This window comes from Furipterus horrens, unplaced genomic scaffold, assembly GCF_987537825.1.
Source record: "Furipterus horrens unplaced genomic scaffold, mFurHor1.1.pri manual_scaffold_2, whole genome shotgun sequence".
Lineage (NCBI taxonomy): Eukaryota > Metazoa > Chordata > Mammalia > Chiroptera > Furipteridae > Furipterus > Furipterus horrens.
This window is the reverse complement of record NW_028327172.1, coordinates 69,581,799-69,598,801: the sequence shown is the minus strand read 5'-3', so window position 1 is coordinate 69,598,801 and position 17,003 is coordinate 69,581,799. Positions and strand designations below refer to the sequence as shown.

The 17,003-nt window shown below is 38.6% G+C and overlaps 1 protein-coding gene across 1 annotated transcript in view; it reads right to left on the bottom strand.

The window, feature by feature from the left end:
- MAML2 (mastermind like transcriptional coactivator 2) overlaps positions 1 to 17,003 on the bottom strand; it is a 344,112-nt gene that overhangs the window by 239,498 nt on the left and 87,611 nt on the right. The gene's annotated exons all lie outside the window — the stretch shown is intronic.

Here is a 17,003-nt window from a genome sequence, read left to right as displayed (position 1 = left end):
TTCCCGTGCTCACATGAGATCACCAAATGGTCATGTCCTGAGCTACATTTCCATATTTAGTAAATCAGGAAATAGTGAAAGATGTGCCTTGTGACACTTTCATTCCAAACTTAGACTAGGCACGAGTATTTAATAACAAGTGAAGTGACATGAATGAGAAAGAGGTCAAGATTTTAATAATTTGAATTGATATCTAAGACAATCTATAAGGAAAACGCACATATGCAAGCTATTTTAATCAATATATTTCTCTATGAAACTCTTCAGAATCCCACAAGTAAAATAAATTAAAATAAATTATTTCCCACTTAATGCCTCACCATCTTTTCTTATCATAGCAACCAAATACTTTATTGTACTTGTTTTACACACTTGTCTTTTAACTATGAAGTTTCTAAGGAAAGGAACTACATTTTAGTTATCTGTATATCTCTATTAACTTCAATAATGCAGGAACGGAGCAGATCCTAAATATGCTTATTTCTTAACTAAATAAATAAATGTTTGTGTAGTATATGTCAGTAAAGATTTTGTACTGGAGCTGGAGGGAGACTCATTATTTGCCAGTACCTATGGTAGGAGGTAAAAGAAGGTAACAGTGAGAGGCGCCCTGAGGACTTGGCACTGACAGAAATGAGATTTCCCTACACACAATAGATCAGAGCAGAGATTTAAAAAAAAAAAAAATTAACTACAAGACTTCACTGGAAACTGACCAGCTATAGTAAAGAGTTTATGGGATTTCCGGCCAAGATGGAGGCATAGACAGATACACTGCATCTCCCTCCACAACTAAGAGGAATACAACTACCTCAAAACTAGAGACAACCAGAAGTTCCAGAAAATCAAGCTGCATGGAAGCCTAAAAAACAAAAATGTAAAGAAGAAATACTCATCCAGACAGGTGGAAGGGGCAGAAAGGACGCGGTGTGGTGGCAGCAGCAGTGGTGGCAGCGGTAGGCTGGCGGAAAGTGCAGTCACACATTCTTAAAAGTCAGAAGTGACACCTGGGGAGTGCTCCCAGCCTCAGACCAGACCGCGCAGCTCACGTTTCCAGCACTGGGGAAAATAAAGCCTCATTGCTTCTGACTGTGCAAACCAGTGGGGGTTGGGGCAGAGGCAGAAATTCTGGTCTCTCAGAAGAGTCCGCTTGTTTAAAGGGTTCTCATGGTCCTAGAATGCCCGCAAAGCCACCCCCACTGGAAACAATGCTCAGGGAAACAGCTAGAGAGGCACCAGTCCCATACAGAAGTGGGAGAAGTGCCTGGAAAAAGGGCGAGTGCTGAACAAGTGGCATTGTTCCCTCTCAGACCCCTCCCCCATATACAGCACCATAACGTGGTGAAATGGGTCGCCCGTACTGACGAATATCTAAGGCTCTGCCCCTTACAACATGACAGGTGCAACAGCTCTACTGAAGACACAGAGGCAAGATGAGGAGAAGAGAAGTATGGCCCAAAACAGAGAACGGATCAAGGTTCCAGTGGGAGAACTAAGTGATGAGGAGATAGCCAACCTAACAAATGAGGAGAGAGCCAACCTAACACACATAGAGTTCAAAACACTGGTGATAAAGGTGCTCACAGGCTTGACAGATGTGCTTAAGTATGGCAAACGCATAAGGAAAGAAGTTAAGGTTGTGCTAAATGAAACAAAGGAAAATCCACACAGAACCAATGGTGAAGGGAAGGAAAACAGAGTTCAGATAAATGATTTGGAACATAAGGGAGAAAAAAACAGTCAACCAGTACAGAATGAGAAAACAAGAATTGAAAAAAATTAAGAGAGGCTTAGGCACCTCTGGGGCAACTTTAAATGTGCCAACATCCGAATCATAGGGGTGCCGGAAGGAGAAGAGGAAGAGCAAGAAATCGAAAGCTTATGTGAAAAAATAATTAAGAAGAACTTCCCAAATTTGGCAAAAGAAATAGACATACAAGTCCAGGAAGCACAGAGAATCCTTTACAAGCCAGACCTAAGGAGGAGGACACCAACACTCATCATAATTAAAATAACAAAGGTTCAAGATAAAGAGAGAATCTTAAAAGCAGCTAGAGAAAAGAAGAGAGTTACATCCAAAGGAGTTCCCATAAGCTACTAGCTGATTTCTCAAAAGGAACTTTGCAGTTAAGAAGGGACTGGCAAGAAGTCTTCAATGTGATGAAAAAAGCAAGAACCTACAACCAACATTACTCTATCCAGCAAAGTTATCACTTAGAATGGAAGAACAGATGAAGTGTTTCCCAGACAAAGTGAAGTTAAAGGAGTTCATCATTACCAAGCCATTATTACATGAAATGTCAAAGGGACTTAAGAAAAAGAAGATCAAAATTATGAACATTAAAATGACAACAAACTCACAACTACCAACAACTGAATCTAAAAAATAAAAACAAAATCCAACTAAGCAAACCAGAATAGGAACATAATCATTGGTATGGGGATCATTAGGAGGGTTATCAGCTGGACGCGGGGATGGGGAGAAATGGGGAAATGGTGCAGGGACTAAGGAGCATAATTGGTAGGTATGAAATAGACAGGGGGAAGTTAAAAATAATATAGGAAAGGGTGAAGCCAAGAACTTATATGCATGACCCATGGACATGAACTAAGGGGGGCGGGATTGCTGGAGGGAAGCAGGGTACTGGGAAGAGGGGAGCAAATGGGGAAAAATTGGACTACTGTAACAACATAATCAATAAAATATACTTAAATATTTTATGAAAAAATTTGCCATTAAAAAATAAGTTTGGTCAGAGGATCATTGAGAGACTCACAGAGTAATCATCCAAGTAAGCACTGTCCCGTGTCCATACATATCCCACCAAAGGACACTTCCTGCCTGTGGGCAGGCACATCCTTATGGTAAAAATGTATCACCAGTCTCCTTGTTCTATTCCTCTGAACATTCAATCATTTGGCTAGCCACTTCTGCATTGATTCTATGCTCACCAAGAGTTCTGATGTTTGTAATTGTAATTGTGTAGCTTACTCAGAAGTAGATGACGCATTTGCCTGGGATCTTGAGTGTCCAGTTATAATAGTAATACTTCATGTTGGAAACTAAAAACTGGCATTCTAATCAGCCTCTGTGACTCAGGTGAAGGTGAGTTTGCCTCTAGTTGACATAGCAACACGTGGTCTCCTAACATTCCAGTTTCGTGCTTGTCAGTCTCAGGGCCAGAGCTAGATTTTAGCAAATCCTCCACGATGACTACTCTCTGTGGGTGCTGTGGCCCTCCCTCAGTATCACAGCTCTGGCTCCCAGGAGCCATTTGCTTTCCTTCAAATGGCTGAACAGATTATGTGCTTAACACTGTGCTTTAAACCACTAGACAGTGATCCAAGATAACATGTAATTAAGTGAGGAATTGCTTGGCACAAACTAAAAGTGCTACAGAAATTCCGAGAAAGTAAGGATCATTGTGGTAGGCAGTTATCCAAGGAGAGATTCCTAAAGGCCTATGGTCTTAAGAGGGAACTTGACGTCTGAGTAGGATGTAGGTCCACAGATGCGGAGGCCAGAACACTGGGTCATGCTATTAGTCTTAGAACTACGGATTGGTCCACATGCTAAATACCTTTACTCACTTCAGAAAAAACCTAGAGATTGATGAGAAAAGTGAGAAATAAGCCTTCTCATTTAAACTTTGAACTATAAGCATTAATGAAAGAAAACAGAATAAAATGAAACCTAACATCTTATTACATGCTTAACTTCAGGAGAAGGATATTAATGTTTTGATTATTTACTTTTAAAGACCGTTTTTAAAAATTCTATCATTTATGTAATGAGAAGATTTATATGAACTTTTAAAGCAAACTGAGGAAGAAAAAATTAGTATCATCATCAAAAGAAAAGCAAGTTTGAATGCTAAAGTTATATATTATCACGAATTCTTTCCAGAGACTAACATGACCATAACAAGTGAGGCTTTATGGTAGTTAACTACTAAAAAAAGAAACTTTTAAATAGATAACTTCTTTTCAATTACTCTCCAAATAATCTTTATAAATAGGTAAAACTTTTATCTTTGCAAATGTAACATTCACAGTGAAAAGAGACATTTATGTGCTTTCCTTCATTCTTTGGAATATTTAAGTGAAGAAGGAAATAGGAAATAATTAAAACAATTTACTCCAGATCAATGTTTGGTGGTAGGAAGCTAGGAAAGTGAAGAGCCTCAAACAGGAGTGAGGAGGAGCAAGAGGGAAGAGGAAAGAGGGAAGCAGGCTGAAGGAAGAGTCTGCATTGCTCAGATGAAATGGAGGCAGGTGAGTGCACTATTAGAACTCAAGCCTCTCTCCCCATTCCTAGTCTCATTCAACACTGCTTCCATCCTACTCTGTTTGTCTTTCCATCCTCCATTTAAGTCTTGCTTCTGAATTGAGACCAGCAAAATTAACACACTTCCTAAATAATCACTTTTCAAATAAGTATGTTTATGGAATAGAAGCACCCTGTAAATTTGCCTACTAGTAAGGGTGCGCTCATCTAACTCCAAGATGTCTTAGGGTATCAAGTAGTTTTAATGGGAAAGAAAGTTTTCATTCCGGGCCAGCTATTGTTATGGTTGTAGGTATCCCCTCTGACTTGCCTTACAGGATGATCTTTCTCTCTCTGTCTCTCTCTCTCTCTCTCTCTCTCTCTCTCTCTCTCTCCCTCTCTCTCTCTCTCACACACACACAGTGTGCGCAACATCCATGCAAACTTAAAATCTTCAAGCTTTGTTTATGTTTGAAAAAGAATTTTACATAAAAAAGATAGAGAACTTTTAGAAAAGCTTTACTTCATTTCCATTTCTTAACTGCCGCTAAACTGGAAAACTTTTTGGAACCCTGTTTCTGAAAAAACATATATGCTTAAATGTTTCAGAGATTATTCAAGTTAACAAAACCTGACAATGATAATAGAGGACCTCTGTTGTGAGTATATTTAACTTCTGAAAGGCAGATAGAAACATAAATCTTCCACATTTATGTGGAACAATAGTGACATAAGGACAATCCTGAAGAATGACTCTTCAATACTTTGAAATTCTAATAAGCACGCTTTTCTCAGGGAAGCTATAAAAAGATTCAGTTTTACCTGAATCAGAGCAATCCTGTCGAACAAACAGCACCCTCTGGACCTTTTAAAAATTGACATTCTCCATGACAGATCAAATTTGGATGTGTTTAATAGAGACACTCTCAAGGAGACTTTCACACTTATTCTTCCTTCAGATCTAGAGCAAAGGCCAGCAAATTATGGCCTGTGGGCCAAATTTGGCCCCTTGACTTTCTGTAAATAAAGTTTTATTGGAACACAGACACACTCTTGTTTACATTTTTGTGTATGGCTACTTTTGGATACATGGTCACAGTTGAGTGTTCTGATAGCAACCACATGGTCAGCAAAGCCTAAAATATTTACTGTTTGGCCTTTAAAGAACAAAGTGTGCTGTCTCCAGATCTAGAGGAATAATTTCCTTCTTGCATCACTCCTATAGACTGAAAGTTGGGACACTTGGATTTTAGACTCAGTTATGTCAGTAAACTGCTTTATGACCTTGGACAACAATCACTTTCCTCAGTCTGGCTTCTTATCTATAAAAAAGGAGGGTTAGCCCGGGTGATCATCTATTCCTCACTAATTCCCTCTAACTTTCCTATGTTAAAAGGGGGTTAAGACCTTTCCTCGTAATATAGTATAAATTTTTTTAAGGAATCCAAATCAATTTGAAAAAAGTCCTACTTCAAAACCCCAGTTCACAGAGAAATGTTTTGCATTTCAAGCATTTAACAACCAAGTGATCCCCCCTTGCTACCGTATCATGGATATGCCAGAAAGCTGCAGATGAGAGCTGGGGAGCGAATGTAAACAGCAGTGAAATCTCTTGTAGACAAGGCAGCACATCTGGCCCACACTTTGCTACAGCAGATGCGCTGCTCTGCTCGTGCCAGAGATGAATGCTCTTTTCTGTCCTGTTTTTGGTACGTGAGCATTTTAGCTCTGCTGCAGCTCTGGGATCCTGCGGGAAGTGGCTGGAGTCCTCTCACCAAAAGAGCCCTTTCAATTGATGACAAAGGCGAAACTGCTTTGTTTCAGTAAGAATCAGGCTGAGCTTGGGAGCTATGGGAATATTTTGCAGTATACGATTTTTCTCTAGGCACATTGCATAAGGCTACAAAATAAAGAAATGATAATAGAACAAGCGTAATCTTTTCTCTCCTAAACCCGCCACAAAACCAAAGGACATTTTCCAATCGCTATCATGAATAAAAGACTTGGGGTATTATGTTTCCTTAAACACAAAAACACCTGAAGAGTTTTAAATAGAGAGCTGAAAATGTACTAGATCTCAATGCTAGTGGCTATGATTTTTAAACCAGAAAGCCTGTTGTCTTTAAAATAATCATTTTCTACCATTTCTTTCCTGCCTGGAAAATAAAGGTGTTTGAGGGTAACATCAAGTCTCTGAACCAGAAATGATGGGTTCTTGGTCTGCATAGCAGGGAACATTGAATAAGTACAAGCACACCTGGAATTTAGAAAGCATAATAATGCTCACTCACCTTAAAACATTATATATTGAAACAGAAAGAGTGCCTAACAAGTGAAACCACTTGAGAGTTTTTATAAAACTTGAAGAAAACTAATCCTACAAATAGCATTCAGAGCTTGGTTACCATCTTCTCAGAAACATCTGCTGTATGCTGAGTTCTCTGCATTTACATTATACAGTTTGGCTGGCACCTTTATTTTCAATAGTGCCCTTCCTTTCAAGAAAAGGGCATTTATGCACACTGTCTATCATTTCTGCTAGATCATCTTCCAAAATCCCCAAGAATAGCACTCTCTGCTTTTCTCTCTTACAGAGACACCTCTGAACTGGATGCTAATATTCTGCAGACCAAGCATGAGCTAAAACGAATTTAAAATCTAAGCTGGTGTATCTGCATCAGCCTAAGGACTTTCAAAGGAAGAGCTGAAATGTTAAGCTGATTATCGTAGCTGTGGCTCTTCCTTGTCCTCACCACTCCCCCGAGTTCTGTATTTTATAGTATTTTACCTTCTCTTCTTGGCCAGTCAGTACTTTTCTCATCCTCTCAGATCCTGCTTAAGTCTCATCTCTGTGATTACCCATCTCTCTAGCCTTCATGATGCTCTGACATAGAAAGGGCTTCTAAAGATTGCTGGTTTGTTTTGCATGTCTTCCTGGATGACCACAGCCCATGTTGATCTCTACCATCCTTAACTCCTTTGAGATTTACTGTCTATTCCACACAATTAACACCTTATTATCCTTGGCTCTAATAACCTGTACGAAATAATACATTTCATTTCTTCTAATTGTTTCTTGTGAGTTGAATTTTTTCTCCAATTAGATTGTCTGCTCCCCATGGGTGAAGCTGTTTTCCATAATATCTAACAAACTGTTAGGCACATAGTAAATGTCCATTGAATACTTATGTTTTTTTCAATCAACAGCAGTTTTCACAGTGCTTGAAAGATTACTCAGTTTGCCACTTGTGTGGTGTGTGACTACAGATCAAACTTTTGTATCAGCATTAGCAATAAGGTAGTAAAGGTGAAACCTCCAAAGGGGTAATTTTAATAAATATATGTGGACTCTCAGGCCCAAATGAAAGGGATTACTTTGGTCATTACTTGCAGGGCCAAATATCTAATATGGAAAGAAGAGCTAAGTAAACAAGGAAGAATATCTACAGATTCACCTGGTAAGAATATAAAATGTATCTAATTGATCCCATATAAGCCAAAATAAATACAAAATTTAGCAATTCATCCTTTCATTCATTTATATAATAATCATGTCCCAAGTCAGGCTGTGCATATTACTCATTTGGTAAACTACATAATCTTTTACAGCATTCCTAGTTTCTTCAAGGCTCACAGATTTCCAAATTTTACCCCTTGCCTGTTGTTTAGAATGCTTCTACAATGAAAGGAATCTGCTAAGCTAATGTTTATTTCAACAAACACTTTGTTTGAACACATCCTGACAGCTCAAACATCTGTCTTTTAACTAGAAACATCAACCAAAATGACTTACTGCATTGATAAAGTTCAGAAAATTGCTAAATATTCTGCTTTGTACTGTTTGTTTGGACACAGCCTAATGCTTTCCGTGCCACTAAATTAGTACTTAAGTGGTTAAAGCAACCAAAGGAGCTTTGGAACACTCCATACCAGCTGTGTTCTAAAGAGAACTAGACCTGAAATACCCAGCTCCGAGGACAAGCAATTAGTACAGGGCGTTAGTTGTTTAGCTATGGGTTTCATTAACATGGAAGAGACAATAAAACTGCTATTGACATTATTATAAAGTTTGATTTAAGCGTTTCATGCTAGGACACCTCACATATGAAGCCAGTGATGGGTTTGAATAAAAGGAAAAGCAATAGTAAGCTCACCAGACACAAAACGAAGCCAAGGAATATTTGTTGTTATGTTTCAAGGCAAATGACATATTTTTTATTCCCGAGTGAGAGAAGATTGGTTATTTCTGTAGGTGGCTAACCTCTGGAAATAATTTGGGAGACCAGAGAAAAATAACCCAGTTTTGCATGAAATCTCCATTGTGCGTCCCAGTCTTGCTGCCTCCACAGTGGCATTTCCATGATTGCTGTGGTCGTCACTGTTCCAAACTCACTCACAAACAAGTTTAGGTTCAGCTCCTAGATCAATAACTTCTTTCCAGTGTTGGATGTCATTGTAGCTATTTTTGCTACAGACAAAACTTCCTTTTTAGACATGATATCATATTAGCACCTGCTAATGGTGTTTTCCAGCTTTATTGAGATATAAGGGACATATAATATTGTGTATGCTTAAGGTGTACAATGTGATGATTTGATATACAGTAAATCCTCAAATAACTTTCATTCAATATTGTTTCATTTTAACATTAAGTAGAAAAAAGTTGATTTCCAGCTGGGGCCACCATGTGAAGTTTCCATTTCTTGCCACATCTGTGTGGGTTTTCTTCAGGGACTTGGGTTTCCTCCCACATCCCAAAGATGTGCCCATGAGGTGAATCGGTGTGTCCACATTGTCCCAGTCTGAGTGAGGGTGGGTGCAGGGAGTGGCCCTGAGATGGAAGGACATCCTGTCCAGGGGTGACCCTGTCCTGTACCCTAAGGTACCAGGACTAGTTCTAGCCATCATGACCTAAACTGGCATAAGCAGGTTGGAAAATAATTATCTTATTTGTTTTTATTAATCTTACGTATAGCTCACGTTTATTTCGATGTTTAATATTAGAAGCGTTTGGGGTCTTTATTTAGAAGTTTGGTGTTTTTATGACCAGAAATATGCCATGGGAACTTAACTCTTATTTAAATCAATTAGTAAAATTAGTTTCATTATATGTCATTTTGCTTAAAGTTGTAGTTCCTAAGAACCTGTGGATGACGTTAAAGGAAGACTTAATGTGTATACTGCAAAATGATTACACACAATAAGGTTACTTAACACATCCATCTCCTCACACCACACCACCTTTTGTGTGTGTGTGTGTGTGTGTGTGTGTGTGTGTGTTAAGGAGAGAACATTTGGTTTCCACTCTTAGCAACTTTCATTATATATATTAGTGTTGTTAACTATTGTTAACTATGGTCACCAAACTGTACATTAAATCCCCAGAACTAATTCATCTTATAACTGGAAGTTTATACCTTCAGCCATCATCACTCATTTCCCTCACCTCCCCAGGCCCTGGCAAACACCAATTTATTCTGTTTCCATGAGTTTGTCTTTTTAGATTCCGTATATAAGTGAGATCATACAGTATTTGTCTGCTGATGTTTTAATAAGCCAGAAATTGCTAAAAGAGTAAAGTCAAGAAATGTGACTTATTCAAGTGTCTGGTAGGAGCAGAGCCACTCAGATAAAGAACCTGTTCACAAAATGAGGTAGAAAATTAGAAAATTATTGAGTCACTGGTGGTATACAGTCGATGGAAACTTCTTGGAACAACCAAACTAAGCAATAAGAAATTTAATAGAAAAAATTTAAGGGTCACTACCCAAAGGAGTAAGCAGCAACTTTGGGCTTCAGGAGACTGTGGAGAGAACAGAATGAAGAGGTATTATGGCCTCAGTCCAAGTCAGAAACAGCATGTGACACCAGGACAAGACCTAAAGACACAGACTGGTCAGCCAGGAGTAAGACAGTTGACACAATCAGAGTTGCAGCAAAAGATGTAAACCATGCTAACATTTTGAGACTGTCAGAAATGATTTATTAAATACTCAAAGCTCCCACCCTTGAATGCACTGATCAAATTACAGCCCCATCCTTCTGACTGCCATAAAAAGAAGCTGTGCTATTCTCTAAATGGCTGGCGCACAGCGTGGGGGGTGGATGCTTTAATGCATTGGAAGGACATGGAGAAGCCTTTGGGCTGCAGCTCCCTGCCTCCCCTGGGTGCTGGCGGTAGAAGAGAGGGAAGTGAGAATAGCTGTTGACTCCTTTCAGAGGACATCGCCGTCAGTGCTGTCATTTCTCTAAGGTGGTTCTCCTCAGGAAGTCCAGAACAGAGTGGTACAAAGACTTTGGATGTTTTGGCCAATTTCAGAGTAAGTGCAGATTCCCAGGACAGAAGCAAGAACTTTCAGAGTTATAGTTTTCCTAAAAACTGAGGCCACATGTGCAGATGTAACACAATTATACTTTTTCATGGTTAAGAGTTGATACATTGTTTAGTGGGAATTGATATACCTTTGGTTTCCTTTATGTTTCTGAATGCAAGGAACCAGGGAATCAGGGAAAAAAAAAATGTCACAAGCCCTGGTGTCAAATTTGAGAGCTACCATTTACAAACTGTCCACTTGGAGTTTCCACCTGGAGTCTGTGTTTTAGCATAAGAATATAAATAGTGTCCCCTATGTCTTCGAGCAGAATGGTGATCATTGTTGTAGGTATACCAGTAAATTCCCAAATATTAGTGTTCTCCATTCCCTGACCTCTCCTCCCTGCCCAATGCCACAGCTGTAGTGACCTGCCCATGTCTTCTTACTATTTCTAAACTGCAGTTTTTTATTGGTCAGAGAGGAAAACTATTGATCCTGAACAAAATGGTCGTGGTAATCAATTGAGATTAAGGGAGTGTTTCTTGTTACTTTGGCTTCATAGGTATCATTGGACGATCTATGAGGAAATATAACCAATAACTTTTTTCTTTGTTGCTATATAGCACTTTGATTTATAATCTATGTTAAAGACAAAAGCTAAATAAAAGCTAAGGGTATGTACCTTTGAACACGAAATCACCATTAAAATAAACTGTTTGGAAAACTTGATTAGCTGTTCAGTGTTATACTGTGATTATTCATTCATTCTCCAGGTTTTCCTCACAGACAAAAAAAGGTAATTTGGTTTGTTTTTCACAGTATTAAGAAAAGCTGAGGAACTGTCTCAGTGTTATATATTTAGTGAATTTATTATTATTGCAATGCTTTGGCACAACTCAATTTTAAATATAATTACCACATTGTAATCCTGGCAAAACCCACTGTTCCAAATAATCCTCTCTTGTACAAATGAGTCTTCCTACCAAATGAAAACTGCCAAGGAAAAGGTACTGTTATATAAAACTGAAAACTTTTCTCACTGAAATGCAGAGCAACTATAAATTTCACTTCAAAGGCATATACTATATACACACAAACTAAAAGAAAGTCATAATTAATATGTCTAATACTCCCAAAACAGTACTCCAATACATAATATAATTCACATAGGGTATGTAGGGAGCCCGATCAAACAGCATCTCCCTAGGTTGTGAACTAGAAACACTATTAGACTCAATATGTTAAAATACTTCTGCAACTTTTTTTCAGAATATGAAGATAAACACTGACTGCAGTGTGGGCAGAAGATTCTGGAATCATTTTATGACCAAGACCATAAGTTGGTATGAGGTAGAGTTTTTAGAAAAGTGTATTTATAAATGTCTCCAATAACATGGTATTTTCACAAGTTTTGCCTCAAATAATACTACATAAATGCTCTTTCCAACATAAAGGGTTTCTTGCTTTCATAGAGAAATCAACTCTGAAACCAGGTCTTATCAAAGTTGGCTTTTATTTCCTACTAGGTGATCCTTTGGGGCAGATAAGTATATAGCTTTTCTTTTCAATATCAACTGGAAAACTTATTTGAAACAATGCAAGAGGCTGATAACTGCTCTCCTATTGCAGTGGTTCTCAACAGGGGGTGACGTGCCTGGAGACATTTTTGATTGCTGTACATGGTGGGGCGGGGTTCGGGGAGGGGAAAGCGGGGAGGGGGAGGGGAGGGGGAGGCGGGGCGGGATGCTATTCCTTCCTAAGGCTTAGAGGTCAGAAATGCTGCTACACATCCTACAACACACTGAACAGCCCTCCACAAAGGAATCATTTGGTCCAAACTGTTAATACTACTGAGGGTGAGAACCCTTGCCCTCTGGTTTCTATTTCTCTGCCAACGTAACAGGTACTGCCCGTTAACACTTGCTGCCTGAGCCGGTGTTGCTGGACAGTTCTCCATGTGAAGGTCAACAGAGGAGCAGGGGCCAAACCCTTCATTTCCTGTTGGGATCCCAGAAGTGGTGCCAGTGCACAGATCCAAAACAATGGGCTCTTGGTTCGTTTCAGGTTAGGTTTGTGGAATTTTTTGAAGTTCGATTTTTGTTTTGTTCAATCATTTTCGAAAATATGTGTAAGTATTATTCTGGTTTGTACTAAGTTTATTATGTCTATTTTAAACATGTTTTGGTTCAGTTACAATATTAATATCTGGGTTTTGTTCAGTTGTGGTTGCTGCAAATTATTGCAGTTTTGGCTTTTGGCTATGTTACTGTGGTTGATGGGCTTGCACTAGTGCTCCCGTAAGTGTGACTGGAGCAGAAAACTGAAGTCCATCACCGCCAGGGCCACGAGAGCCTTCCACATATGCCAAAGGAGTCAACTCGCTCTTCCCTTTGTTTTGCTGGAGGACTCAATAATTCAAGCACCAAACTAAGAGTTTTTAGCATCCATTGACTCTCCACTTTCTGTTGCTTGGTTTAAAATTCTAAGGCTTGACTAAGAAAAGTTACTTATTTCACATTATATTTACAAAAAGGTACAACAATCTCAACACTTTAAGTCTTCCTGAAACTGTTTACTTGAGTATACTGTAAGGAAAAACTAAAGGAAAAATAGTTCTTAATATTCTCTAGGGATTTAAAAAATGCCCCTTTACCCTTATTTTGCAATGGCTCTGGTTGTGAAATCATCAGACTCAAAAAATACTGGAGGAGTGTGGAGGGTGGGATTTTAGTGACAAGAGTTCTGTAAGGCTGTAAACAACCCAAATTCATTAAGAGGAAGAAACAGAGGTGGCAGATTTCATCATAAAATGGGGAAACATTTTCCAGCTGAATTAGAGATACAGCACAAAACAGAGTTGTACATTTTTTAAAACTTCAGTTTCTGCAGGCTGAAACAGAACGTTTCAATTGGCTCAGTTCATGAAAGCCATCTGCACCTGCTCACAAAACAGCTTATAGAAAAAAAAAAAAAAAAAAACCTGTAGGAAGGATTTTAACTTATACAGATAATAAGGAATAGCCTCTGGCACACAGGCCCAGATAAAGGAGGAGTGGTATAAAGCAAAGGTATAATAATTTTTTAAAACTACCAATAGGTAATGATTTAAAATCAGCTTACAGCACTATTTCAATTTTACCTGTGGCAGACGCACTTGCCTGTTCTGGTTGTATGTTTAAAAGTTAGGCGATTAAAATTCAATTATATGGTGTTTTCTTTTTTATGTAGCATAGGGTTGAATGAATTATTGGCAGGAAACTTTAGCTCATGAATTCAATAAAAAATGCTTTCATTTGTCAGAGCTGCTTCCTGCCTGTCTCCTTTAAAGATCTGCTTCTCCAGTTCAGGGAGAAAACACACACACACACACACATACACCCCTCTTTGTTAAAATAATAAGCAATTTCCAAACTTCTCTTGCAAAAGTTACAGATTCTCTCTTAAACACACACTTGCTCCCAGTAGAGTTTATTTAATATATCTTTAATAGCTTCCTTGTACTCCTCTCTTCCTTTCCGCTTTTAAATTCTGGAAAATCTCAAGTTGACAAAAGGAGACATTTTAAAAATGCGAACCTTCGCAGGAATAAGCCTCAACCAGCCCGCAGGCCAATAAGAAGGAAGCCCAGCCGCGAGGCAGGGGAGAGGGTTCGGCTGTCGGAACGGCTAGCACTCCTTAAATGGCAGGCACTTCCTGCCAGAAAGGGCCAACGCCGCGCAAACAGAAATCCAATGGTAAAAATGCAGGAGGCGCTGCTCAAACTCCAACACTGCGCGTGGGACGCGCGGATCCGGACCCTGGCTTCGCTGGAAACATCACCTGAAATCGACAGCCATTTCTCATCGGCTTCAGAGTGGCGTTTACGCCACAATGCCAAGAAGGAAGACCCAGCTGTTAAGTTACCAGAAAGCTGAAAGTTGTTTGCGCACGGCCATCCTTCTTTGAACAGGACCTAAGTCCTTGAGCCCTCCCACCGGACCTTCCTCTGTGCCGAGGAACTTCTTTTCGGGAAACTAACCCGAGGCAGACCTCAGTGGCTTCTTTGCCTGAAACTGGTGCAGTTTCTCCCTCTAGAGATGTCTGGAGTAAAAATTAGTCATACCTGAAGCTGTACTACCTAGTGATCTGGGCCCCATTTAAGATCTTCTAAAATATCACCCTGTTTTGAGAGCTTGGGTCACCCTAGAGGGAAAAACACCTGCTTTATGAACACTTACCTAGAATTCATAAACATTTTAAACTGTACAAAATGGTTATGCTTTAATAAGACATGGTACATACCATGACCAGCTGTTGTATCATGGTGGAGAGGAAGTATGTTTTCATATCTAAGCTCTGCATGTAATTCTATATGTAGAAAAGGAAGCTTCCTATTACTAACTATACTCTTATGAATGGAAGATCTTGAGCTGTAATGATTAGAAAATTACTGGTATTCCCAAATGTACTACAATCAATACATTCATGCTTTCTACATGTTTTATTATTGATACTTAAATTTTTTTAAATGGGTGATTTGGTTAAAGCCATTTATTGTTATGTTGATAATAGTAATAACATCAGCTAACATTTCTGAGCCCTCGTTATTATACCATTTGTGATGCGAATTCTTTACATGTGTCATTTCATTTAATCCCCACAACCCTATGTCAAACTATTTACTCGCATTTGAAGAAATAGAGGTTTAGACCATTAATCTGCTGTAGGCCAGAGAGTAGGTAAGTAGTAAAGTGATTTGTATCACTTGCATACACCACAATTCAAATACCCACCCATCCACCCTTCTACCCAATATAAAATGCCTGTTATTTGGAAGACACAGTCAAGCAAATGAGATAGATGTACACAAAATGGTGGGGTTTTTTTTTTAGCATCTATTTTTCTACAATTGAAACATAAGGAACATGAGAATCTTAAAATGTCAGATGTCAGATTAATAACATACATACCAAACTGTAGAAACAATGAATAGTACAAAAATAAATTTAAAAAAGTCAATGAAACCGGTATCAACAAAAAATCCAATACTCCTTTGACATACAAAATATAACATTCAAGGTATTTCTCAAAAGACCAATTTTTTTTCTTGAATTTTCCAAAGGATTTGCAAAAATAAATTCAGGGAGCATTTGGGAATAGCAAGTTTCCAAAACAAAACATATATAGCTAGATTGGTTTGTCAGTTTTGCCATTTTCTCTTTCAGTGGAAAGTTCACTGGACAAATTAAAATTTTACCCTAGGCAGGATGTGAGAATGTTTTTGTAAATCACAATTTACGGTATATTAATGCCATGTGAAAGTTTTCTTTCCCAAACAAGAACCCACATGAAACTAGGTTATTAAACCTTAAATAAACCTTTCTTACATACCTAGAAGCCTCAAATTGAAATTACCTATAAATGGTTTTTTAGATTTCTTTTTAATTTAATTCCTGAGTGTGTGGGGCAAAAGGTTACCTCCTTTATATAAACTTCTGCTTTGGGTTAAAACCAATATATCCTCATTTTGAGGTTTCATTTGAAATGCATCAAGTTGTTTGATTTACTTCAATATAAGCTTCCATGGGTTATAAAATTGTGACTCAAGTTAAACTTTTTCGATATTCACCAGAATCATGCGATCACATTTAATTCTTTGCATTTCACACTCAAAATAATGTGAAGCCTTACCAGGTGCCAGGTCCTATAACAGGCACTAGGGATACAAAACTACATAAAGCACGGTCCCTATGCTAGAAAAAGTTAGAGACTCATGAAGGAGACCAACAGGTAAATAAATCTTAAGATGCCAAAAATGAAGCATAACCCAAATGTGTAAGGACTCCTAATGAAAGTGATCAATTCAGGAAAGGCATCTTCTCTACAAAGCATCTCATTCATTCATTCAATAAATACTCTACTTACGGGATTTTGCAGGATAAGGAGTTGTTTACAGGTGGGGAAGGTAGAAGAAACATCACATGCAAAAGCATGAAGTTCTGAAAGGGATTTAACATTCAGGGACATGGTTGAAATATGTACAGAGTGTGACAGCAGCACAAGGGGTCAAGTGATTGATTCTGTCCAGGGTTGTCAAGGAAGGCATCAAAGAAGAGAAGACAAAGGCTACCTCATGAATATATCCACAAAGGCCCCTTGTAAACTGACAATTCTGAAAATCTCTAAGGTACAGTACAGTTAAGTGCTCAATCCCTTTAATATCAAACCAGTGAGAAAGTTACTGTGACATTTCAGTAAAACTCCAGATGGAGTTAACTGTACCTAATTTATTCAGTGAGCAACAATTAAGTTTTCTCACACACGTAGTAGAGAATGTTCAGACTGCACTTACAGCAGCATCACACCCAGGAGTGGAGTTACCCACGGTGACTGACCATTGTAACTAACGTGTAAGTTTTGAGGTCTGCTCCCAGGACAACATT